Source organism: Ictidomys tridecemlineatus, chromosome 13, assembly GCF_052094955.1.
Source record: "Ictidomys tridecemlineatus isolate mIctTri1 chromosome 13, mIctTri1.hap1, whole genome shotgun sequence".
Lineage (NCBI taxonomy): Eukaryota > Metazoa > Chordata > Mammalia > Rodentia > Sciuridae > Ictidomys > Ictidomys tridecemlineatus.
The window spans coordinates 2,317,750-2,343,492 of NC_135489.1; the positions used below are offsets into that span (position 1 = coordinate 2,317,750).

The 25,743-nt window shown below is 48.6% G+C and overlaps 1 long non-coding RNA gene across 5 annotated transcripts in view; it reads left to right on the plus strand.

The window, feature by feature from the left end:
- Nucleotides 1-25,743, plus strand: part of LOC110599018 (uncharacterized) — a 60,460-nt gene that overhangs the window by 3,494 nt on the left and 31,223 nt on the right. Inside the window, exon 2 of one of the 5 annotated variants that reach the window (XR_005727773.2) lies at nucleotides 15,595-19,308. The exons of 3 other annotated variants lie outside the window; for them this stretch is intronic. This is a non-coding gene — a long non-coding RNA (uncharacterized LOC110599018). Of the gene's footprint in view, nucleotides 1-14,746; nucleotides 15,053-15,594; nucleotides 19,309-25,743 lie in introns of those variants that run through there. One more of the 5 variants, XR_005727772.2, reaches the window with a different exon arrangement.

A 25,743-nucleotide genomic window follows, 5' to 3' on the forward strand; every position in this document is an offset into this window, starting at 1 on the left:
CCCTGAGCTGCACCCATCATCCATTTCCTCCTTATAACTGTTGCCAGTGGCAGCTGAGTGTTTCCTCTGAGCCTTTTTCCTTCTCCACTTGTAGTCCCATTACCTACTGTGGTTGCCACTATCATGTCCTAACCTACCACCAGAGGACACTCAAGAGTCACAGAGGGAAAAGGAAGATGTGTGTGGGCGGGAGAGCTCTTCACTTTGCTCCTTAAGCCTCTGCAGCATGAGAATGTCATTCTGGAACCACAGGCATTAGTGGCCTGGAAATGAAGGCAACCAGAGAACGCACAGCTCAGATGTGGTTCTGTCACCACTGGAGCCCTGAACCAGGTGGATCCCAATCCTGTCTTGTGTACTTTTCAGTTATGTGAGCCAATGAGAGTAAGCAAGGAAACCCAGATTAAATTAAGGTCTCTGCCTTTGGCATCCAGTCCTAACTGAAGTTACTTTGGTGAAATTGCTTTGGAAGAATGTGCACCATCCTCAGCCACACCCCTTTCACAGCTTTGTAGGATTGTTTCTTTGTGGCAACCCTTGGTAGAAGAATGTTGGAAGGGTTTCTCTGTGTTGTGGCCCAAGACCTCTTTCCTAAATATCAGATGTATTTCTAACGGCATTCTCAGTATTCCCAATTGCATGTTGCATCAAACAGATCCAGAATAAAGCAGGTGTATTTAGCCCACCACATCCTTGTTCTTCAAGTTCTCCTATGAAAGGGGATGTGAGTACCACTAACACGCTGCCATCCTACCTCCCAAGACCCAGGAGAGATCCCTTGCCCGGCTGGTTTACTGCAGTACAGCTAGTGTTCAATAAACTGCATAAACTCCAAGTGTATGGTTTGACAAGTCCTAACCTGCACAGGGTTAACCATCACCATGTGAAGAGAATACATTTGTCACCCTGAAAGGCCCTCCTGCCTCTGCCACCTTTCCTCCTACCCCCCAAGCAGTTGCTCATGATTCTAGATGAGTTAGATAATGTCTGGGAATCATTCTTGCTTACTTACCCTTCTTTACTGCAGCCCTCAGTCACTTCACCCAAATCCTGTCTGTCTCAATAGTGTGTCTTCTCTCTGCCTGATCAGACTTGCAGCCAGGCACCTGCTTAGCTTCAGTCAGTTTGCCTCCAGCCACACAGGGCTTCTGCCTGTGTGCACAAGCCACATGTACTGCCCCCTGCAGGAGTTCCCAGATGTGTTCTTTGTGCGCCTGGAGTAAACCCAATTCAGTTATAATGTAGTATCCTGATACATGACTATATTTTGTTTGGTAGAATTTTGTTGAAAGTTTGTGCAGTTGTAATTACAAATGAAACTGGCTTTCACTTTCCTTTTTCTTGGTGTCTTTGTTCTGCTGTCCGGATGATGCTAGCATCATAAAACAAACTAAAAAATGTACCATTACCTTTTACTATAAGAGTTCTCAAAGATTGGAATTGTACTTGTTTATTTTTTGAGTCACTTCTGAAGTCATGTGATACTGGAGGTTTTTCATGGGCACATTTTTAATTACAGATTCAATTTCACAATATTTAATGGACAGTTTTGGTTTTTTTTTAACATGTTAGTGTCAGTACTTTTATAGATGTGTCATTTCATCTGAGTGTTCAAGGGCAGTAGTGTGGCACTCCGGACACTGCCCTTGCTCAGCGCATTTGACCCGTGGGATAAGTAGAAACGTCCCCTTCCATCCTGACCTTATGTGTGCATTTGTGAGAGCTGATTTCAGGTGTCGACTTGACTGGATTAGAAACTCCAGAAACCTGGAAAAACATGCTTTGGGGTGTGTTGTGAGGGTGCTGCAGAGGAGGTCAGCATCTGAGTCTTTGTGGACTCATGGGGAGACCACCCTCAGTTTAGGTGGGCACTATCCAGTCATCCAAGGCCCAGGAGAAAGAAACAGAAGGCAAATCAGAACTTTGCCCAGTGAGGTGGACATGCAGGTCTCTTGCCCCACACCTCAGATATCCTGGCTTCCTGGTCCTTGGACTCCAGGCCTGGCACCAGCAGCCCTTCCCCAGTTCCCAGGACCATTGGCTCCCCTGGTCTGGGGGCCTTCAGACTTGACCAAGCCAGGCGATCAGTGAGCACCCCGGGGTCTGCACTATGATGGCATGAGCCGCAAATCCCCTCTCGTGTGTGCATGTACCTATATGTATAGATGTCCTGTTCATTCGTCTCTTGGGAGAACCCACATTAATGCAACCTTTTTGTCTCTTCTTGAAAGGTCTTGAGGAGGCTCAGTTTTATCAGTCTTTTGGAATACCCGTGTTAGACTTTGTGAAAACATTTTTTTATTTTTTTAATTTTTGCTCTTTTTTTTCTCCGTCCCTCTCTTCTCTTCCTCTCTTCTCTTCCTCCTTCCATTCCTTCCTCTCTCCTTTGTTTAGACTTGTTTATTCTTTTGAAATTACGGGGAATGAAGCTTAGCTTCATTTTCTGGCCTTCCTTCTTTTCTGAACTATGCATTTAAAGCTATAATATTCTAATCACAGCTTTGTTCACACCCCACAGGGTTTGTGTTTAGTCTTTTTATTACCATCTATCTTTGTCCTTTTTCTACTACTGTAACACAATACCTGAGACTGGGTGACTTACAATGAACAGAAACTTACATTACTCGTGGTCCTGGAGTTTGGGAAAGCTGACAGACCAGTACTGGCATCCGTGGAGCCTTTGTGCTACGTCATTCAGGGACAGAGGCTGAGGGCAAGGGAGAGCCAGAGCACCAGGGCCAGACTCTTCTCCAGTGTGTGACCTTTGGGGACACGTTGATACCACAGAACCAGCCATATCCAGAATGTCACTTTGTTTTGCCATTTTTTTCTCTGACTCATGGGCTCTTCAGAAGTACATTTCTTAGCTTCCAAACATGGGGGCGTCATGATTATTTTACCAACTTGCTCATCCTGGGATAAGATCACTCTGTACTGTTGCCCTTCCAGTGCTCCGTACCAGTGGCACATTGGGCCTTCACCCGGTGCCCTTACAGTCCTTCATACCAGACAGCAGCTCCAGAGATGTGTGTGGTGATAGCTGTCCAGCAGTGTGAATGACTTCAAAATGTCAGAATGGTGAATTTTGTGTTATGTTGGTTTTACTATAATTTTTAAAAATAATAAAAATAAAGTACAATGTTTGAAGTCTTTTTTCCTAGAGGGCAGACATCAGTTTGCTCTCCTGTTAACAAAATTCATTTTCAGACCTATGGATGAGAATTATTGGCACTGCCGTCAATTTTATGCCTTTTGATTTCTATCAACGGAGACAGAAAGAATAGTACCTTACTGGCACCCCAGGCCAGAGGCCCTGCTGGAGCTCCCATGAACTAGATTTGGTCACCCACCCACATCAGAAATAAGAGAAAGCAACACAAAAAGGGAAGTGAATTTTATCCCAGTTAGGCCCAAACCAGGAAGGCAGCTACTCTACCTCTGCCCATCCTATGATAGTGGTGCAGTGCATAGGAACAGAATCCGGGAAACAAGTGTGCATATGCAGCCAGACCCTGCTGCCAGAGATTTCACAATTCCAGTTTTTCAGCCCTCCTTGGGGCCTGCCCAAGCTCTGGGGCCAGTTCCTCCGTTTCTAGCCTCAGTGTGAGGAAACTCAGTTGCAGAAAACAATTATCAGGAAATAGGGGAGGCTGGGGCTTCTAATTTTAAAGGGGCTGGCCCAAAAGAAGCAGATGTCTTGAGATTTGGTAAGTCCTGGAATGTCTGGCCCTGCACAGGAAGGGCCCCCAGAAATGTCTTGCCGTGTTCTTGTCTGACAGTTTCCAGACAGTGTATGGATGGCCCTTCCCTGCAGTGTGGAGCATGGAGAGTCAGTGACCACTCGGTATTCCATTTCACTTGTCATGTCACAGCATTGTCACCTGTTCAAGTGCCTGACTTGTCCCCTAGACAGAAGCCCAAAGCCTGATTTCAGGTCCAGCTTGAGTAGCAGGTGGGAGAACAAGAAGTATGGCTGGAGAAGGGGCTGAAGAGCCTGGGCAGAGGCAATAGACCCCACAGAGAGAAGCAAGCACCTCCGTGGAGGAGAGCTCACTAAATGGGGCGACTCCCTGTGGCAAGCAAGAAACTGGCTCATCAGCCAGGAAAAGGGAGAGGGCCTTTCTCCACTGGGAAGCTTCTCCTAGCTGCTGCTCTGCCTGCCTTTCCGTCTCTGCCAAAATGGAAGTGTCAGTGGAGGCTGACTCCCTTCTACAGCATGTGAAAAATAGTCTGCTTTCCTGGATTGGTCCTGTTCCTTTCCACACGTGCTAAAGGCTACTGAATTGCAACCCTGGCAGTGGATGGACCTCATGGGTTAGTGGCACAGTTGGAGAGCTGGAGGCTGGTGTGAGGGCTGCAGGGCTAGATCAAGGTCACAACACACAGCAGTGGTGTCACTGAGCTTGCAGGTAACTCCTGGGTGCTACTGTCACTGCTGGGCTCTGGGAGGAAGCCAGCAGCCTCTCCAGGCCTTCTGGTGTGGGGTAAGGTGACTGGTGATGGACAGACATGAGAGTGAGGCTTCCTTTTGATGTTTATCAGGTGACAAAAACTGTCAAGTTAAAAATCACTTGGGCTGGGGTTGTGGCTCAGCTGTAGAGCGCTCGCCTAGCACATGCAAGGCCCTGGGTTCAATCCTCAGCACCACATAAAAATAAGTAAATACAATAAAGATATTGTGCCCAACTACAACTAAAAAAATGAATATTAAAAATATCACTAGCCTCCAAGGAATAATAACGAATTTTCTTAAAATACAGTTGGCTGAGTTTGCTGTCAATACTAAAAGTCTTTTCTAAAATACAGAATAATTAATGATCTAGATGAAAGAGTTTCTAACATCACTAGAGATTTTTTTCTAGAAACTTAAATGTTAGTAATTAATGTCACGGAAATATAATTTTCTGGGCCACCAGTGAAAACTTGCACTACACAGTGGAGACTCATTGAAACAGGATTAAGATAAAAAATGCCACATACAAGGTTCTGAGTTTGAGTATGTTATCTAAGCACACTAAGCCTGTTTGTCCAAAAAGTAGAATAATACTTGCCTTACAGGGTCAATGTCAGTATGAGAAAAATGAAAGTGCATTTGGGCTCCAAAGGACTTAATATGGTAATCTTCGTGAAATTCAGGATAGCTACAAAACCCATCTTTTTCATTTTTCCTTTCTCAGACTTATTTTTGCTATTAAAGAAAATTAATGAAACTTGTTAAAAGGCAGAAAGTTTTATTGGGGGCAGGGCATGAACTTTCAAGATGTAGGGACTAATTCCTTGGGATTTTGCAGCAAAATAGAGAAATTGGGCTCAACACCAAATACAAGGAAAGTGGGTTTCTAGTCAGGAAGCAAGGTGGGATCAGTGGATGGACCAACAGGAATGTCAAACTGGTGGGACTTTGGCTAAACCAACCTAATGATAATTGTTGGGGGCAGGCTAGGTGATCAGACCTCAAGTGGGGAGCAGGTAGACATGGAGGATGAGGAACCTGCTCAATATAAGGATCATCAGATATGGGGCAGGGGGCTGGATTCTGGATAAACTGAATTAGCAGAAACAATATGAAGTCCAAACATTAAGTGTTAAGAGCCACAGTTTAGTCAGAATGACAATGACGCCGGAGCCCCCCCCCCCCCCCCCCCCCCCCCGTGGAGGCAGTGTGTTCCCGGGAAGTGTGTGTAGAGTGCCCCGTGAGAGTTCGGGAATAAAGGTTGCTGTTTGAATCCACAAGGCTTTGTGGCAACTCGGTTATTTGTGTCCAGCCAGACTTCGGCAATTAAGCCTTGGTTGAAAAGTGCGCAGTGCCAAGTGTGGTGGTACATGCTTGTAGTCCCAGTGACTTGGGAGGTTAAGGCAAGAAAATCATAAGATCAAGGCCAGCCTCAGCAGCTTAGCAAGACCCTGTCTCAAAAAGTATGGGAGATATAGCTCAGTGTAAATCACCCCTGGGTTCCAGCTCCAGTGCCAAGAGAAAATGTGCTCAGAGGCGCCTGAGTGGAGCTTGGCCAGAGAAAATCAAAATCATGGTCATCACTAGTGACTATCCTTGGGTCAGTGCTCAGCTCTAACAGGAAGCCCTCAGTGAACAAAGGTGGAAAGTAAGGCTGACTCTCCCTCTTAACTCAGAACTCAGCCATTATATCATTCCTGTGTGGTACTGGGGTTGAACTCCAGCCTCGTGCATGCTAGGCAGGCACCTCACCACTATAACTCAATCGTCATTAGCAAACTTCCACTGAAACTGCGCTCGGTGAGCGCTGAGCAGGGCTGTCTGGTTGAGGTTAATTTAACGCGTTCCATGGAATATTCTGTGATTTTAATGGAAACCATCTGATCTTAGAAACTTGGAGTTTTTGTGGAAAGTTCGGCGTGGCAAACAAATGCTGCCGTCCAGAGGAAAGCAAGTGAGCTGAGGGCCAGGGCCTGGGCTGAACTTGAGGGTGGATAAGCCAGGGCAGGGCAGAAGGCTGATTAAAGCATAATGTTTTGAAAATAAAGGCCCGCAGAGACTGGTAGGAGCCCACCTGCCAACACGCTGGGAGCTGCAGAGATAAGCTGACCCTCCTTCCTAGGTCCAGGCCAAACGCCTCAGTGAAATTCTGTTCCTGTAACTTTTTGAGGATGTCAAATTAATGGAATGTACTGGGCTTTAAGAAAAAAAAGTGTTTTTAGGTTTTCAAAATTCAGCACCCCCAAGACTGCTCAGGGTCTGCCTGCTATGGTAAATTACTCTCAAAGCCCACCTCCTCCTGGTCACAGACTCTGGCGTTTCTCAGTCACCTGGAGGCTGACTACAGGAGGAGGCTGGTCAGCACTGGAAGGAGTCCCTGCTCTCCACAGCAGACAGGACCCTGGGGTCACTGATTTTCTCCACAGTGATGCACAGAATGCATGGCAGCTAGGGAAGGGCACTCGTGAGAGAGACCACAGCCAAACCCACCTGGAGCCAGTGGACAGCCAAGGGCGCAATGTCCATGGAAACCTACCAGCCTGCTCATTCTGAACATAGCGTCTCCGCTTCCACCAGGGCCTAGCTGCTCTGCTAGCCCTGCTCCTTTCAGGCCAGAGTGGGATCCCTGTGCCTGCTGGCCTAAGTTCATGAAAGATCTTAGATTGTTTACTATTTCAACCTAACATGTTTTCAGTACCCAACCTCAAGCTCTGCTTTAGTAGCTAGAACATTCATGACAACTTCTCTCTCCTCCAGAGGTGAGAGGAATTCATTTTAACAATTTTCCATAGGAAAAAAGTATGGAAAATGCCTGAGATCCAGCACTGAGCTTTGTATCCTATAGATAACTGAGTTTGCATACTGTAGCCTGCAGGATCTGTCTAAAAGTCAAATTGAATTGGGGGTAGGTGGTTTGGGGGCCTGAACCCAGGGTGCTTTACTCCAAGCTATATCCTGAGTCCTTGTTTATTTTTTTATTTTTAGACAAGGTCTCAATGAATTGCTGAGGTTGACCTTGAACTTGCCATCCTCCTGCCTCCACCTCCTGAGTTGCTGAGATTGCAGACATGTACCAATATACCTGGTGTTAAATTGAATGCTTAAGGAATGGGTTTGCCTGAGGAGCCAAGGCTACAAGCTTTGAAAGCCTCAGCCACGTTGATCCGGGTCCTCCTGCCTAGATGGCCCACTTTTACTTCTGCACTCCCCAGCAGGCATCCGTGCCAGCGGCACCTCCTCCCTCCACCCCAGCTCCTCTGAAGGGATGGGATTTTCCTTTCATTTTTTCCTTTTAGTTTTTCATCAAACAAAACCCAGCCCTGACTACAGTGTTTGATGCAGTGAGTGGAGGCCCTGGACCTAGCCTCTCCTTACTGTCATTTTACGCAAGGACATGTGAACAGGGGGGTGAGCAAGGAAGGACATGTGGCACCACACTGCAGGGAGGGTAGGAGTGGGTGTGAGAGATAAACTAGCAAAGACCTACCCAGAGGGAGCTGGCACTCCTGAAAGTCCTGCGGAGGCTGATGGAGGCCGGCAGAGGTAGTTCGCTGCTCCAGGAAGGCTAGCTGTGGCACCTTCCTGAGGCCACCTGCAGCAACTAACTTGAGGTTTGTATAGTTAGTCAATGATAGATACCGGCACCTGTCCGAAAATTAAGTTGAAATTTTAAAGTGTGTGTTTACATAAGGAGCCAAAAGAGAAGGAAGGCAGGGTTCAAAAATCTGAGGCATCAAACCTGGGGAACTGGCCCGCTGAGACAGCGGGAGGCATGATCAGCTTTTCTCGAATGTATCAGTGGTTCTTAACTCAGAAGGCCTTTGCCTCTCAGGGGACACACATCCAGAGACACTTCAGGTGGTCACAGCCTGGAGGGAGACCAGAGATGCTGTTAAACATCCCACAGTGCGTAAGGTAGCCGGCCCCCACAGATGAGCAGGTCCCCATGTTGAGGGAGGTGACTGAAGAGCTCTGTGGAGTGATGGGTTAAGAGAACAAGATGGGTTCAGGCAAAATAAAATCCTGAAATTGTTTGGGGAAAGAAATCTATTAGTATGTCGAAGGCTTGAAAAGCCTGGTAGCAAATAACCCTGCTTAAATGGGTTTGGTCTGGCTTTCCAAACCCTTTCCATGGTGCCACCAGGTTTGCTAGAGAACCTGCCTTGGGTGGAAGGGGCAGGGGGCTGTTTCCCACTCCTCTTCCTGGAGTCCCACAGCAGGCCCACAATCTGGATGAGATCCTTGTTTTACCTGGAGCACCCATCTGTCAGTCAGGGGGTGAAGTAGCACTGGCTGGCCAGCTAACCAGAGATCGACTGACCCTGGGTGTGAGCCACCAGTGGGCCAGAGGCATGCTCCTGAAGATGCCCGACAGTGCTGCATGTCACTGTGCCTGTGGCTGCGCTGAGCAGTGTGGCTGCTGGGGAAAGCCTGCAGGAAGGACCTTCAACTCAGTGAAGTCAACTACCACATTTGGCAGCCAGGAGTCTGCTCTCGGTCTGCCTGGCCTACCGTACCAGAATGTTTGTTATAAAAAAGGTAATGATGCTTTGTTTATGGATAAGAGCAAAGTCTGCCTAGACAGCCCTGGGCCTGCCACACTGCAGAAGAGAGCTGGAGTGTCACTCTCTGGTGCCTTTCTCTCCTGAGAAGAGCACCCAGTGGTAAGAAGACTACCCTCCATCCCACACAGCTCTCCCACTCTTTCTGCTCTGCTTTCAAAGAAACATACTAAACAACTTCTTGGTGCTGTGTCCTGCAATTCCAAAAATGGGAGAGGTCCAGGCAGCAGTGTCCTGTGGCACAATGAGCCCTCGAGGAGTGTGGGCAGTAAAAGTTCAGCCTTTTATCGTGAGCACAGAGCTTTGCCTCAGACTTGAGAGCAGCTAGACCTAAGGGCTCTAGTGAAGGAGTCTTCTAGAAGGTTTCTTAGGTCTTGCCCAAACTTTAAAATCAAATCAGTAGCCTATAAACCCTGGAGTGTACAGATAAGTGTACCTCGAAATTGCCTTGGGGTCCTGCAGGAGCATTCAGAGCTCTGATTAGCCTGTGGATCACAGTGGGGTAAGAAATACTGAGGCTTCTTGCATTTTTCCGCTGCCTCTGCCCTTTCCCTGCCTCCTTGCTCCCTGGAGGCTTCTGGAAGGAAGCAAGGACTTGGACTGAATTCCCTAATATAAGTTGTTCTGCGGGGGGGGGGGGGGGGGGGGCAGGGCAGGTCCTTTTCCTTTGCAGTTCTTGGAAGCTACCTCCTCATTGCAGCTCCGTATCTTATTGTAATACGTACTATGATAGGTTTTGAGTGGCTAAAAAGTAATTCAGATCACATAGTAATTTTTTAAAAGTGTAAATACATTTTTCAGCTGATCTTGACTCTTGAGTATGGATGAGCACCATGTCCCATGACTGGCGGTAGACAGCAGTGCTCAGGAGTCCTCTTAGGCCAGCAGTGTATATAGGGGTGGTAGACAATACTACATGAGGGGCTCATGCCTGCTGTGTCCAGGTTTACTTCAACGGCAGTTGATATGCACAAAAGTGCAAATGCATAAGGGTCTGTTTTCCTGCTCTTACTGAACTTAAAGTGGAAACGCATAAAACATCCATATTTAATTAATAAGCACTGAGCTGTTTACCTTAAAAAAATCCACCAAGTGTCAAACCAAGAGATTCGGGGTCACAGGGGGAGCCCTGTGGGAATTTAGCTGCATGCAGTGACAGCATATCACAGTGTGTGCCTGTGAAATGGCTCACTACTGCCCAGAAGTTTCCTGTGTCCTGCAGGTGGCCTCTTGGCTGGATCCTCACCTGTCCCTACTCCTCAATACCCAGCAGGCCACTTCTCTCCGAGGATCTGCTTTTCCACATTTCCCCATTTTTGTGGTAGTACTTTCCATGTCACCCTCTGTCCTTTGACATCTATGTTTCATGTTGCATTAACTTCCAAGCCCCTGACTGTACCTAAGCTGCTGCTAACAATGTTTTCTCCATTTTCATTTAAAAATTCATGTTGAAAGTGAAACATGGCTGAGGGATAGTGATGATACTGCATAGCTGCACATAGTTGCATTTATAAGGATCCAGTTCATCCTCATGTGCTATGTACAACTCACTCACATCAACAGCTGAGGGGTGGAGGACACTTCAGAAAGCCCCACTGTGTTCTGGTATGTGACAATTTTGGCCAATCTGCATCTGTAATTTATGTCATTTTTAGAATATGAGATTCAAGAGCCATATTGGACATTCAGTAATATTCAATAATATTCACTTGGTACAGTAAAGGCAAATAATAAAATAAGCATTTAAAATCTTTGTTCCCTCAATTTATAATATTTTTCAAATCTCAAAGAAAAGGTTAAATTATTTAAAATACATTTAAGAGTTTTAAAAAATATTTTAAAATTAGCACTCTGGGTTTGTATCCAACAATTTAAATGACAATTTTAATTGGCATTTTATTTCAGTAAAAAGAAAGAGGGTTATTATGTGTAAAAGTGATAAATAATTATACTACCGTTTTCTAAATGAATCTTGTAGAAGGGGCTCATTTGGGGTTGGGGTGCAGCTCAATGGAGAGTGCTTCCCTTGCATGTGGGAGGCCCTGGAATTGATGCCCAACACTGCAAAGCGTCTGGAGGCTCATTTTTGCTATGAATATAATTTTCATTGATGTTTCCCTTAAAGAAAAATACTTTCTTCATTGAAATAGCCTCCTAGACGTCACTTATTTTACATTGGCAATTATGTCACAATCCTTAGGAGTACTGCCATTTATTACTGTCTTGATACCTTGGAGGTATCTGGTGATTTCTTAAAATTTCTCAAGCTCTTGATAATGAACCTGAAAGGAGGAAAGGTTTAATTTATATTGGAACCTGAGTCTAGGTATTAAGACCTCAGACCTCTGAGATTAAGTGCCTACGGTTTAATCTCCGTGATTCATAGACATCCCCCAATAAAACCCTACACGGAGGTTTAGCGATTACCTGGCACTCTTAGGGCAGCTTGGCCTCAACTGATTCCAAGGCTGCAGTCTTTCTGCACCAGCACCGGCTCCAGGACCCCAGAGATAGAGCCCGCCCCCGCCCCAACCCCCTTTCAGGGAGAGGATCCCTGGTCCAGCCCACCCCAGCCCAGGGAGAGCCCTGCAGCCCAGTCCACCTCGGGAGGGAGAGACCCCCGCCAGCGCCCTAGAGCGAGGCTCCACAGTCTGAGCCCACTCCAGGAGGGGAAGGCCCCCAACCTTGGCCCCCTCCCATGGGAGATTCCTCCCACCCCTGCATCCCCCTTTGGGGGAGAGCCCCCCACAACTCAAGACCCCAGCCGGAGCCTCCCCACGAGGCCGAGAGCCCAACTCTCCAGAGACTGTGGGAAGGACCCGCAGGAGGGGGGTGCCTGATGGGGGTCGCACCCGGTGATCAGCAAGGTCTCCCCTGTGTCCTCTAGGCTGGTCCCCACGGCTGCACCCACGTGCTCGCCCTCTTTACCTAGAGCACCTTCATAACTTCTCAGATGCTGGTTGAAGACAGTAGAACCAGCTCGGAGCCAGATGCCCCTTGTCTCCGAAAGCCCCCAGTTCTGACTTCCCTTTCCTTCTGCCTGTCCTTTGGGCCCACCGAGGGAGTACCTCATATTTAATGCTTGACTGCTGTCACCTCCCTGCCCAAAGCCTGGTGAGCAGACCCTTCCATAAATCTGTTTCTGACAGCTGGTCCTTGTCCCCAATGCCAATCTAATAAGGAAGGAAAAAAGGTTTGTGGCTTTACTAGCAAAGGAGAAACACGGGGACTCCTGTCCCAGAGGCTGTGATTCTGCCCATCGGCAGGAAGAAGGGGCTTTTAAAGAGGTGACTCAAAGGCTACATTCCACATGCTCTCTGTTGGAGTTGCAATTTCACTGTTAATTTGGGAGATTACATTTTTGAGAGCTTCTGGTGCTGTCCCCAAGGTCTGGATTACTTTGTTCCTGTGGTGGGTGTGTACTCAAGGACAGGTAACTCTGCCTAGGATGGGCAGAAAGGTAATCCCTGAGATGAGGGAGGAGGGGGAAAGAGGAAAACACAGAAACATGTCCATTTTAAAAATAAGTTGCAGTGGCAGGCAAGGGCTACTATATTCAAAGGATAAAATGGACCACTATTCCAAATTCTCTTCAGGTAGATCCTTCCGGAATCCTGAACAACAGCCAGGCCCCATGTCACCCCTGCCTGGGATACTTCCTGAGTGCTCTCCTGACCAGACACCACCTAACTCCTTCCTGACCAGTCTCCCAGAAACCTGGCTCCTGGGCCCCTCCTCCTGCCCTCACCTGTACCTCGGTGATTTTCTAGACCCTCTTTAGTGGAGGGCGTGAGGTTCATTGGAGGGCTGCCTTTTCTGTCTTTTTGTTTATTTTTATGCTGGGGATTGAACCCAGGGGGACTTAACCACTGAGCCACCTCCCTAGCCCTTTTATTTTGAGACAGGGGTCTCACTAAGTTGTGAGGTTGGCTTTGAATTCACGATCTTGCCTCAGCCTCCTGAGTTTCTGGAATTACAGGTGTGCACTACCATGCACAGCAGCTTTGTCTTTCATTTCTTAATTGCTATTTTTTGTTTTAAAATTGAATTGCTAATGAATGCAAGACAGCTCAAAACATGCCCTTCCTGGCACCACCACCAGGAGAGATGCTATTGGGTTAGGCACATCTTGTATGCCACATAAATGCTCCTCCCCAGACCACCTTCCGTGTCTCCAGGAGCCCTCCCACATGCTGCTCCTCTGAGTGCTGCTCTCCTGGCCTTTCCTCTGTGGCTTAGAGTTGATTCAGATATCCTTAAATCAATGCATCATTGCTCCTGACTTAGAACTTTCATTAAAGTTCAGATGATTTCTTTTGTATTGTGCTTCTTTGCTCAGTGTTGTGCATATGAGATTCATTGATGCTGAAGCATGTGGCCATGGTTTGTTTATTTTCATTGTTGACTATATCATAATTTATTTATTTTTATGGGCATATGGGTTATATCCATCAACTTTTTTCCATTATGACATAATGCAGAGTTTTATTATACTTGTCTTCTGATTTTAAAAGCACAGTGTGAAAATATCACAGCTATTATGTTATTTCATGATTTCTATTTGTCCCACATTAGAAATTTATTCTCCCTTACATTCTTGTCTTCTTTTGATTGGACTTTGTTTTGTCATTTTGCTTTTCCCCCTTCACTAGTTTGAAGGGCACCTTACAAGCTTCATGGAGAAGCTTCTTCATGCTCTGGAGAGTCTGGTGTTAATTAATCTCTTTTACCCTTCCTGGGTCTTGCTGGGCTCTTGCTGTCCTGTTTTAATCCTGTGGCTCTGAACGGCCGGCCGAAGGGAGTGCTTTGCATAGCCTCATTAAATTCGGTTGGACTCCTGTTTTGCTGGGTGCTTGTTCTCCACTCCTATTGATCTGACTCTGCCTGGGATCATTTTCTGCCGCGCCCTAAACATTTCTGAGGAGTTCTCTTGGAGAGGCTATCTGGTGGCAGACCTGTAATTTTTTTGTTTACCTGAATATGTCTTCACTTGGCTTAAAGTATTTTTCTGGCGTTAGTATTCAAGTTTACAGACTTTTTCTTTCAACCCACTGATGACATCCTGCTTGTACTTGGCTCCTGCTGCAGATGGTTGTCAGCAATCAGGTCTGTTCCCTTGGAGACCTGCTCCCTCCCGCCCTTGGTGACCAGCAGATTGCTGGTGTGCCTCACTGGGGGCTTAAATCCCTCCTGTTCTCAGGGATTCCTTGGCGGTTCTCAGAATTCGTTCTCAGGAATCCCTCTTAGAAATAGTTTCTGCACATCTCTCTTGGCACCTTCCTCCCTCTTTCTTCTGGAATTGGCCCATATAGGATAGGCCTTCGCCTTAGTCTCCATACTCCTAACTCTTATTTCTCTCTTTCTCTCTCTACATTATGGTAAGTTTCTATAGAAGTGTTCATTAATTTTGTCTTCTGTAGTATCTAGTTAAATATATCCATTAAATTTGATAATTCAAATATTTTTCTTTTTTAATCTGATTCTTTTCAAATATACTTGATCAATTTTTTAGATTTCTATTTATAAAATTATCAAACATACAAAAAATGTTAGAAAAACAATATAATGGACGCCTAGATCCAACAGTTCTTGATATTTTTGCCATACTTGCTTTATCTACTCATTGTTCTATGGATTATTTTGTTGAACTATTTAAAATAAATCCCAGACATCATATCATCTTTGTTGGGTGTGTGGGAGACCTTGCCTTTTGGTTTTATTCCCCCATCAGGTTTCGCCCCGCTGAAGTTAAGTTTCCATCTCATGAGAAGAACATCACCTCACGTAATCCTTCACCCCTCCCCTTCCTCTCCGAAGGGCACCAAGCCCAAGGGCGCCAAAGTCAAAAGTTTTCTCCACCAATCCCCAGGAGACATGTCCGCTTGCCGTTCCTAGTTACCCTGCCAATCAGCACCTGCCATGTCACCTGAGCAACCCTTCTTGAGCTGAGGCTTGCAGGCTCCCTCTCTCTGCTCTCTCCCGCTCCTTTCTTCCCCTTCGGGCAGCACCCACCCCCCAATAAAATCTCTTGGTTGAATTTCTGTCTCGGGTGAGTCACTCGCCTTTCAATGCTCCTTCAGTATGAATTTCCTAACACTGGAGTTTTCTTTAACTTTTACAACACTATTGCTTTAAAACATACCATAAACTCCTAATATGATTAATATCTAACCCACATATGGTTTTTTCAATGGTCTCTACCATGTCTCATTTTTCCAGTTAGAATCCATGAAGGGTTTCTTCTTTAAATTGTTTTCAATCTTATTTTATTTTTAGCAGCTTCCATGAGCTGTCATTGACCTACATTCATCCACACATACCCAGCGCAGTTCAGGTGTCAGCACGCGTATACAGACGTGAGACCGTCGCCCGCCAAAGGCTGCACGTCTCCTGCCACCCACAGATATTCTCTCCTCCTGCCGTCCTCCTCCCTCCTGCACCCTGCTCTGCAGTCCAGGAGACCACTCATCTTCTTTCAGTCAGCACAGATTCGATTTCATCTAGCATTTTATACAAGTGGGAGGATACACTATATATCTTGTTTGTCTGATGTCTTTCACCCTGAAAAATTATTTTCAGACTCATCCGTGTTGTTGTGTGAATCGATACCTCATTCCGTGTTGCTGCAGAAGAGGTGTGTGCACCCCATGATTTGCGTATCCACCCACATGCTGATGAACACAGGCCATATTCAGGCTTCGGCAATTGCAGAGAGGTCCCAGAAGAGGGTGAGCCCACGAGGCACCTGAGTGCCCACTCAAGTATGCCCTCACCCTCAGACCCTCCTAAGTGCAGTGACCCTCTGGCCCCAGCCAGGCACCAGCCCTGACTACAGATGAAGCTGCTGTGAACAACTGTGCTGAGTCCCTGTGGGCATGGGTGCTCTGTTTCTCTTAGGTAAGTTCCTAGGAGAGTGGCTAGTCATGTGGAAGGCATCTTTGGTTCCAAGAAGTCATGAAACTGTTGTGCATTTCCACCAGGGATGGGTGACAGCCACTCCACAGCCTCTCCAACTCCTAGCCTTTTGCATTGGCCATTCCCGCAGGTGTGCTTTTCTTTCTCGGGTAACAATCTTTCTCTGAGTACCTTTTGTTTGCTTGCCTGCCATTTATGCATCCTCCTTGAAGCAGGATCCATTCAAACCCTGGGCCAGGTTCCATTGGCTTGTCATCTTATTATCCAGTGGCAGAGTTGCTCAGATACACCAGACAGATGTCCTGTGTCAGGAGTGTGGGCAGGAGGTGAGCACAGCGCCCTCCTGAGCAGACCCCCGGGCCTGGGTATCCTCTGAGTGAGGTCACTTCGGGCTGCTGATGAGCACCTGACCCTCTCTGTGCCACGGAGCCACTGGTGCCCAGCTGAGAGGAGGCAGACTCCCCCGCACAGCCTCCCACCGAGCAGCAGGAAGCTGAGCAGTGTGAAGAATGCTGAAGCAGGGTTGGGGACAGTATGCAGTTCAACCACTTCACACAAAGAGGACTTAAACATCTGTAGAAATACAGTCTTCACTTGCTTAAACTATTTAAAATAATGGGTTTAATCCTGAAAAAATGCTAAAGAAGGAATAGATATAATTTCAAAATTCTGAATAAAATTTCATATCATTAACAACATAAAAACAACACACAAAAACAACTTGAGACCTAGAAGGTAATGTGGTGTTTACCTGGAATCACATGGCTTGCCTCTTGCACGTGGTGCCCTTGAGCCTGCCTTGGAAGATCCCCCAGAGCAGTTTTCCAGGCCTGCCAACCTCCAGCTCCAAAAGTGCCATCTTAATTCATTTGGGGGCATTGCAAAACTTCATTGTGAAATTTCAAATAATGTGCAATTTCAAATGATATTTATCTCTTCTTAGTAAAATGTTTTACCAAGTTAACATTTGATTCTCACATCATTTGAGGCAGACAGAGGGGGTTTGTCCAGTTTTATCCACAAGGATGCTGAGACCCAAAGTGTTAGGAGACATTCTTGCAGGGATTCATGGGAACCGGCAGCAGTGCAGTTCTCCTGAGGCCCTCCGTCTGCTGCCCCCTGCTGGTCGTCATGGGCTGGGCATTGGCTTTATGCCCACAGCCTGAAGAGCTCGCTGGAGCCCCCAGGGATCTTTCCTGTGTGTTTCCTTTATGCACCTCACCAAGGACTGGGCAGAAGTGGCTGTCTCCAGTCCGGCCACAGCTAGACGCAGTGGAGACAGGGCAGCTCCTGCTTTACCCAGGGCTCATCCTCCTGCATCAGCAGTTCAGCACTGGTCTCCTCATTCATTGCTTTGGGCTTCCAGGTGGTGAGATACTATGTCATGTCAAGTTGTGGTTTAGGTGGGAGGTGTCCCCCAAAATCTCATGTGTGAGATAATGCAAGAAAGTTTAGAGGTGAGATGATGGGTTATGAGAGTCTTAACCAATCAGTGCATTGATTCCCTGATGGGATTCACTGGATGGTAGCTGTAGGCAGGTGGGGTGTGGCTTGGGGGTAGGCTCCTTGGATATATCATCCCTGGTGAGCTCAGTCTTTCTGCTTCCTGGTGCCATGTCCCCCGCTGCTGTCCTTTGCACCGCTCGCTGCCATGGTGCTCTGCCTGACCTCAGGCCCACAGCCAGGACCTGGCTGTCTATGGACTGAACCTCAGAAACTGTGAGCCAAGTAAACATTCCATCCCGAAGTTGTTCTTTTCAGGTCTTTGTTCACAGTGAGGAGAGAGTTGACTGAAACTGGTCATCAGCAGAACTGCCCACTGTTTGAGTCCCAGGACGTCCACAGGAAGAAACGACCAACATTCCCTTCTAACGAGGGGAAGAGTAACTCCACAATCACCAGGTGATCAAGCTGAAAACCTGTGGTGAGCCGTTTCTGCCGCTTATGCAGACTATGGTCGCCATTACAAGATGGCGCTGGCTCCGCTGTGGTATGTGACAAACAACTCCTTATTTGGGAGAGTTGGCGCATGGTTTTTCAGCACCCTATGAGAAAGTTCCACGTGGCAGCTTCGCATTGGGGCTTGAGATGCTATATTAAGGCTGGGAGGGGCATCCGAGGCAGTAGTAGAAGAAATATCAAGGGCCTGAATAAACCGCTGAAAGAAGATTCCCGAGTTGCGTCTTCCTTGCGGGCAAGGGGTCGCGACACAAACCCGCAGGGACAAGCATGCAAATTTGATGCAATGTCAAAAACAGTGCTTTGTGTGTTAGGTCTTCTTTCCAAACCCTGGAGTAAAAGTCTAATCAAAACAAAATCACCAGACAATCCCAATCAAGGGACTGTCTACAAAATATCTGGCCAGCCCTCCTTCAAGCCAGGGAGAAGCAAGGGAGACGTGATGGCTAAATGCAGGGCAGAGTCCTGGATGAGCTCCTGCAGAGGACCTGAGGCATCAGCCAGAGACTGAGGGCGTCAGTTGATACTGATGCATTGGAATCAGCTCCTATGTTGTCACAAATGTGCCATCTAATATGAGATACTAACGAGGGGAAATGGGCACAGGCTCTGCAGCCACGCTCTGTACCACCTGCACGGTTGTACACACCCAAACTGCTCTAAAATAAAGAGGCTAATAAAGATAAAACACATCCTTTCTGGCACTACTGTCTAGAAATTTCTAAACTTCAGCCAGCCTCCATATTAATGAAATAAAATGTGTTTTTTAATTACACTCAATAAATCTTCTGAGTTTTGTTGCAGTCTGGCTTGGCACAAATCACGAGCCACTTAAGAGGAACAAACTTTATTTCTGAACTCCACCAGCACACTCCACACATGCTCCCCAGGAACTCTCCCGAACGCCACTCGGCTCCTCCAGGAACCACCAACCGGAAATCCCTCCTCCGGCACTTCCCCAACCAATGAGAACTCTTCAGGAATCCCCTCGAGAACTCAACCGGAACTCAACGGGAACTCCGCGAGAACTCAAAAGTCATCATCTTAATGGCTCGCTGGCGTCACCTCTCAACCACTACTTCTGGCTAAAATGCCATGCGTCATCCCAACTCGGCTGTGGCCCTCAACAGAGTTTCTGTTTCCATAAAACATTTGGGTGTTTTGCAGTATGAACTTGAGTGACATAGCTATCATTTTGAAAATATGATTTGTGTATTTCCATGAAAGTAAGCAACAACAGTGGTGCCCTTGAGCATGCCTTGGAAGGTCCCCAGAGCAGTTTTCCAGGCCTGCCAAACTCCAGCTCCCAAAGATTGTGTCTGTTCTTAGGAAGCTGTTTTCATGTGGTGTGGACACGGAAGTCGGATAATTTTTCTGAGTAAATAAAACAGACACATTCTCACATCTGGAGTCAGGAAACTGTCATCTATACAAATTCTCTCTGAAGGTGAGAGGCTTCATGTGGCCTAAGTCTTTCCTCTGGCCAATTACCTGCCCTGCCCAGGTGGGATGGCGAGGATGTGCCACGGGCCACTCTCCTTCCACGCACCCCTCACCTGCACTTCGATCCAGTGGAATCATAGGAAGCAGAAGGTCTACAGCCAGCGCGGGGAGGCACAGGGGTTCTCTGATGCTCAAGAAAGCAGGCTGATTTTCTCCTGTACACGTTCTAGTAGATGCTGACAGTTAGCTGCCACTCACAGAAACACAGAGGCAAGCCGTGTGATTCCAGGAAGAGCACATTACTAAAGTGAGGGGGCTGCGCTCTGAGGCCCACACACAGCTGACACCTTGTCAACCTCTTTGGTGCCACCATGAGCACGGAGCATGGTTTCTCCCAGGAAGTCACTGGAGAGGGGGTTTCAGATACGAGTTGTTCCCCCAAAACTCATGTGGGACACAATGCAAGAAAGTTTAGAGGTTGGGTCATGAGAGCCTAAGCCCAATCAAGTGTGTTAGTCCTCAGGTAGAGGTTAACTGGGGCAGCTGTAGGCAGGCGGTGTGTGGCTGGAGGAGAGACGCTGAGGTTTGCAGTTTTTGTCCTTGTGGAGCCCAGCTCTCTGACTCCTGGGGCCAGGTGCTGAGCCTCTCCCCTCCACCACAGCCTCCGCAGGGTGCTCTGCCTCACCTCAGGCCCAGAGCAACGCAGTCAGCCGTCTGCTGGCTGAGACCTCGGAAACCAGGAGCTCCAAATAAACTTTTCTCCTCTAATTGTTCTTGACGGGTCTTTTGGCCTCAGCAATGAAAATGCCAACTAAAATAGAAATTGGTACTGAAAAGTGGGTTCATTGCTGTGACTAAACATTTAGGGTCTTGACTTAACATCTGAGCAGCCAGCTTAGATGCTAACACCATCTTATGAAATAAGCTTCACTTTCCTGTACTTCCTCTTTCCCCAACTCCCCACCCCCATTAGTGACTTACCCCATGGTACCATAGCCCTAAGCCAGTCCCAGAAGGACACCACCCCTCAACCCTTGACTCTGGAAAGCCCCACGGTGCCAGGGACCTAAGCCTATCCCCTGCTATTCCCACCGGCCTAGCTCGGACGAAAGCACCCCAGCCTATCCCATGGTGCCTCAGCTACAGCTCCCTACTCCACCAAAGCTGACACCGGGACCACTGGGGCCTCTCTCCTCTCAACAGAGGGATGGCCTTTAAAATTCCATGTGGCTCTCTGCCTCGTCTCCATCCTTCAATTCTTGCTCGCCTGTCTCTCGCTTTCTCACTTTGCTTTCAAAACTGACCATATGGTTTAGAAGCTTTGGGAGCTTTTTGGAATTTATGGCAGGATTTTGGAAATTTTAGCAGTGCAAACTGGAAAGGCTTTAGAGTGTTGTAAGCTGATGTTTACGGAATGGCAATTCTGGTGGGAGTTAGAACACGAGATTGCCAACAGGACTGTGCACAGTAAAGATTGGGATCATGTGGTTTTGTTACTGAAAGTTCAGTCTTTGTCCCTGTTGCCAATCCAATAACAAGAACATGGTTTTGAGAAAGAGAAAAAAGAGGTTTATTGCTTTGCTAGCAAAGGAGAAAGAAACACAGGGATTCCTGTCCCAGAGGCTGTGATTCTGCCCATCAACAGGAACAGGGGGCTGCTAAGAGGTGACTCAAAGTCTACATTCCGTGCTCTCTGTTGGAGTTGCAATTCACTTGTTAATTTGGGAGGTAGTTTCTGAGAGCTTCTGGTGCTGTCCCCAAGGTCTGGATCACTTGGGTGAGTGCTCAGGACAGATAACTCTGCCAAGGATGGGGAAGAAAGGTAATCCTGTTTTCCTGAGATTAGGGAGGGGGAGAGATTAGGGAGGAGAGAGGAGGAGAAAGAAATGTGTCCGTTTTATACACAAGTCACAGTGGCAGAGCAACAAAGCATAAAGTGGCCGCGACTACAGTCTCAGAGGAGAAGGACAGCTCTCCTGGAAACTGACTACAGTAGATGCATGTTGTGTTCCAAGAGGTTTGACTGGAGCAGAGAGAGGGAGCCCTGGGAGGACGCCCCCTGGTGGCGACTCGCCCCGGAGCTCCTGGAGCTGCGCAGCCGCCATTCACTACACAGGCCGACTCCAGTGGAGGCTTGGCTCAGCGGGGTGCTCAGAATGACAATAGGTGGCCTTCCTTCCCAGTGCTGAGGTTTTAAAAACGTTAACAGCTTTATTTTTTAATAGTTTTCATTCTCAGAAAGGTGGAGCAGCTAGTAAGAATGCCCCTCTCCACCCTCCCAGCCTCCAGCGGCTCCTTTGCAAACCAGGTGGTTCCAGGAGTTGTGGGGAGGAGGGTCAGGTAGCAGAGCTCCTGTGGCCCTGGGCTGGTGCGCATGTCCTCCCAGTCCCAGGACTTCTGGAGTGAGGGCCAATGTTCTCCTGGCTCCGACTTTATGATTTTTGACACAGGAAATTGCTGTACAGAAAACTCTGCAAAAGAAGCAAGATGCATCTGACATTCAGCCCAAAGAGGAAGGAAATTAAAGCTCTCACTTTATCTCCCCTGAGATCTGAAACAAACAGGGCAGAAACCAGAAGCCCATTTCAGTCACTGGGACAGCAGCGAGATGGACATGAGTGGACGGCAGGGCTGAACCATAGAAATGAGTGTGAGTAAACAAGATGGAAAACCTTCGATGAAAACCGCCAAGCCTGAGATTGTCGTCATCATTTCAAGAGTGATTGACAGCAAGCCCTATGTCAGCCTGAGCACCTGAGTCATGCTGGCTGTCCCAAAAGCTCGGGGAGTTGGGGATGTCAAGGGTCACCATACCTGGGTCCTTCCTCCCTCACAAGACTGCTGTGACAAGGCGCCACACAGCCCAGACAGGCTTCTGCGGAGTGGAGCTGTGCAGCGCCCCACTCTAGCTTCCCCATCACCTCGGGCCACCTCCAAGCCTGGCTTCTCCTCCTCCTCGCTCTGCCCTCGCCACCTGGGACTGCCGAGCTCCCCGAGGTCAAGGAGACGCCAGCTGCGGGAAACTGCACGTTTTAGAGCCTTTGCGCCCTCAGACAGAACCTGCAGAGCCTGATGAGAGTTCTGCTCCTCCCTGGCTCCTTGCCTTCTGCCCAAGGAGCCCTGGAGGAGGGGAGGCTCCCAGCCTCCACCAGCAGTGGGCCTGGGCAGGCTGGGTTCAGGCCTCCAGTTAGGAGCAGCAGGGAGAGCTGGCACAGGAACCGCAAGGAAGCCAATGCAGAGCGTCCCCCCAGGGCCACCAGGGCCTCACGGAATACGCCCGACCCACTGCCCGAGTCCCCATCCCTGCTCTTCTCAGGGCGTGAGGAGGGCAGAGAGGGTCCTCAGCAGCCAGGGCAGCACTGAGGGCCACGAAGCCTGACTGGGGCCAGGCTCTCTGGGCGGCGCCCCTCAAAGCCTGGGCAGATCTTTTTGCTGCAACAGGAGAGGAAGATGGGGGGGGGGCTGGTGCCCGAGGAGGTTGGGGGTGGTCAGAGGCTGCAGCTGGCCTGGCTTGTGCCCTGGGCAGGCAGCCTGCACAGGACCACTCAGGGGGGCGGTACTACACTTTTTACAAGGACTCTAGATGTAGGTGGGACAAACCAGTGTCCCCCTGCGACCCTGCTCCCAGGGCCTTACCTACTGGTCGCCCGCCCCTTCCCATTCTACCGCTGGGGCGGACCCCCCTGCCCACCCTATGCTTCTGCCTGCCTGGCTGCTCACCTAGTGCAGGACAAAGACTTCTCCCCAGAGGCTGGTCCTTAATTGCCCTGCCTGTGTCAGGCCTTAGTGCCACAGTCACACGTGCACTGTCACCACATTGTCACCGTCAGGCACTCTCCTCCTCGCCCTCGTGTGTCCCATCAACAGGAAGTCCATGTGGTCATCAGCATAGGAATCCTCCCTTTGATTAATGACAGATGATGTCTGAAGAACAGTTCTCTGGGCTGCGAGGACTCTGGACTCCTCTGCCCGCGCGGCCTGTGCTTGTGGCGCAGACAGCCGCGTGCAGGAAGCAGGGCGTCCTCCTGGGTACCAGAAACCAGTTGGAGGATGCCCTCGCAGTTCCCACTCCAAGGCCACACTGCCCACGGTCCACCTTCCATGACATTCAAACCCTCTGTGAAGAGTCTAGACACAAAATGCCCAGCGACAGGGAGGAAGGGCAGCTCTGGCTCATTCCGGAAGGCTGTCATTCTCTGGCTGCTGGGAGACACGGACAACATGATGTTCTCAGAAACATTTCCTGAGACTGACTCCCAGCAGGTTGGGTAAGACCTGTTCTCATTCTCCAAAAGCCCGACTGGTGCCTTCAAAGGCGTGTGCTCTAGAGCTGGGAAGAGGGTGAGCCATCATGCTCTGGAAATCTGCAGGGTGGCCACGGAGGTATTGCCACTGTTCACTGTGACATCACCGACTGCCAAAAAAAAAAAAAAAAAAGCATCAATGACATTTTCCTAGTGACACTGAGAGCTTGTGTTCTTAGAAATAAGCTTCATCCTAGAGAAAGAAAGTCCAATGACCACACCTTCTTCAGGCCTCAGACCTCATCCCTGAATGAGCCTAGTGCCGGCAATTACAGACTGTGCCATCGGCCGGCGCGCAGGGTGATATGCCAGTCTGCGGGGCTTGCAGCCGACAGTTATTCCCTGCTGGCTCCGGAGGCGGGGCGTTGGGGGTCAGGGTGCCAGCGAGGTCGGCGTTGCCTGGAACCCTTCTCTTGGCCCAGCTGGCACCATCGTGCTGTGTGCTCAGAGCCTGAGGAAGAAGGGGGACTGTGGTGTCCTTCAACAGGAGCACTAACCACCATGAGAGCCTGCCTCAAGGCGCCATTCACCCTCGGAGCCTCCCTGAGGCACCAGCTCCAAATACGCTTCAGGGCTTCAACACGTGAACACGGGAACACGGATGTTCAGGCAATGGCCGAGAGACGCCTAAGCAAAGCAAACAGCCCGTCACGGAGGCTCTACCTGTGCTGGCTCCTCCTCCGTCTTCAAAGCCAAGGGTGCTGCTTTTCTGACAAGCCTTCTCTAGTCACCTCTCCCTCCATCACCTCTGGCAAGGACTCCAACGTTTTAGGACTCGTGATTCAAAGGGGTCTCACTGCAGTGTCCAGGACACTCTCCCCACCTCGGATCTAACCTAAGCACCTCTGCAAAGTACCTTTTGCCGTGGGTGTCATCTTTAAAGACCAGGGAGAGTGTAAAAACACCATGTCCCGGAATGTCCCTGCCTGTTCCCTAAAACCTGGGCAGAAGTTAAGGGAAGAGTGAGAGCCGGCCTGGGACACCAAGTCCACCACTGCGTCAGGAGGACAGAGGCTGTCTCCCAGGTAAGCTGGGAGCTGGGCAAGGGCGTCTGCTCTGTAGAAAGCTGCTCTGGCTGCACACCGCATGCTGGTCACACCAGGACAAAGCAAACAAAAGCTGTCACACCTCTGGAGCCGAGCTTTGGGACCCTTTCCCTGTGGCAGCTGGTGTGGCTCAGACCTTGGAAAGGAAAGTGGGCATGCAGGCAGCCACGCCCAGACCAAGAGTGGGGGGGGATGGGGGTGTGGCGTCCTGGAGAGCCACTGGAGGCACTGCACGGAACAGGGAACCCCTGCCCGGCCCACTGCCTCTGGAGCTCCCTGTAAGCACCTCTCTCTGAGCCTTCCCCCTTAGAACCCATCTCTGGGTGTCCTGGTGTCGCACAAGTATCTCCTGGCCCCAGCACAACAAAGATATTAACATGACACCATGAAAGTGGTATATTCTGGGTTTGGCATGGACCCCAGGGGACATTATTCTGCCTGTCACATATGCTAATGAAGAAAGATGCACCTTGACTTCTTATTTTTGCAGTACTGGGAACCCAGGGGTGCTTTACCACTGAACTATATTTCTGGCCCTTTTTATTATTTATTCTTTGTTTAGTTATGTTGCTCAGGCTGGCTGCAAACTCATGACTCTCCTTCCTCCAGCCTCCAGAGTTGCTGGGGTTACAGGTGTGTACCTCTGTGCCCAGCTGCACCTTGTCTTATTCTAACATCACTACCTGGCTCTATTTTTTATTTTTACATATTCTCATTTTTCATTCTTGTTATTATTTCAACAATAACAGTAATTTATTTTATTTTATTTTTTTAAAGAGAGAGTGAGAGAGGAGAGAGAGAGAGAGAGAGAGAGAGAGAGAGAGAGAGAATTTTTTAATATTTATTTTTTAGTTTTCAGCGGACACAGCATCTTTGTGTGTGGTGCTGAGGATTGAACCCGGGCCGCACGCATGCTAGGCGAGCGCGCCACCGCTTGAGCCACATCCCCAGCCCAATAACAGTGATTTTAAAAACTTATACAGCCATGGTCTTAGGCCATTTCTACTACAAGAAAATATTCAACACTGGGTAATTTATGAAGAACAAACGTTTCTTTCTCA